Here is a 229-nt window from a genome sequence, read left to right on the forward strand (position 1 = left end):
TGTGTGTGTGTGTGTGTGTGTGTGTGTGTGTGTGTGTGTGTGTGTGTAGGGAAGAAGCCTAGATCTTGGGTCACAACGGTCCAATTGCCTTTGCCAAGAAGACTTTGGGGTGCAGTGAGAGGAGGCTGCCAAAGCTGTTGTTCGGTTATGGTTGTGATGAGGCAGCGTTGTGATTTTTGTTTGAGAGAGAGAGAGAGAGAGAGAGAGAGAGAGAGAGAGAGAGAGAGAG

General features: G+C 49.3%; 1 protein-coding gene and 1 long non-coding RNA gene across 2 annotated transcripts in view; both read left to right on the forward strand.

The window, feature by feature from the left end:
* LOC138171669 (uncharacterized) overlaps positions 1-229 on the forward strand; it is a 201,875-nt gene that overhangs the window by 96,436 nt on the left and 105,210 nt on the right. The gene's annotated exons all lie outside the window — the stretch shown is intronic.
* The window catches only part of HOXC5 (homeobox C5), an 85,711-nt gene that overhangs the window by 53,504 nt on the left and 31,978 nt on the right, over positions 1-229 (forward strand). The window lies entirely within an intron of this gene.

This window comes from Petaurus breviceps, unplaced genomic scaffold, assembly GCF_028583685.1.
Source record: "Petaurus breviceps papuanus isolate PSGF00001 unplaced genomic scaffold, PetGlider_PUasm1.0 454, whole genome shotgun sequence".
Lineage (NCBI taxonomy): Eukaryota > Metazoa > Chordata > Mammalia > Diprotodontia > Petauridae > Petaurus > Petaurus breviceps.